The sequence below is a fragment of the Olea europaea genome, unplaced genomic scaffold, assembly GCF_002742605.1.
Source record: "Olea europaea var. sylvestris unplaced genomic scaffold, O_europaea_v1 scaffold2704, whole genome shotgun sequence".
Lineage (NCBI taxonomy): Eukaryota > Viridiplantae > Streptophyta > Magnoliopsida > Lamiales > Oleaceae > Olea > Olea europaea.
This window is the reverse complement of record NW_019245442.1, coordinates 6,037-6,563: the sequence shown is the minus strand read 5'-3', so window position 1 is coordinate 6,563 and position 527 is coordinate 6,037.

The window sequence follows — 527 nt, the reverse complement described above, 5'->3', positions numbered from 1 at the left end:
TTGATTACTAGGAATGAAGTGATGGAAACGGAGGAACAATTGGTGTCGCGATATGTAGGTGGTCTTCGTCCCCAAATACAGGATACACTGAACATATTTGATCCCGTGACAATCTTGGAGGCATATCAAAGAGCGATACAAATTGAGAAACAACAATCCAGACGGAAGATAGGGACTTTCACAACAAGGGGTTCTTCCAGTAACCCACGGCAGAAGGCAACACGTCCTGGTAATCCTAGCCAGGCTGGTTCTTCTAAGGCAAATCCTGTGCAGCCGTCAGCGCGTCCTGGGGCGGTATCCGTTGCTTCGCTTGCAGAGGTGTGGGTCATAGGCAATTTGAGTGTCCAAAAATTCGTGTAGAGGGCTCTTTGTTGATGATGGGTATGGAGATTATGAGGGGGCGCCCGTATTTTATAATGGAGATGATGAGGAAACAGCAGAAGATGAGGAGTTAGTTGTTGGTGACGTGGGGCAAGCATTGGTGGTGAGGCAGAGTTTTTTAACTCCCCTGGACAACAAGTGACTGG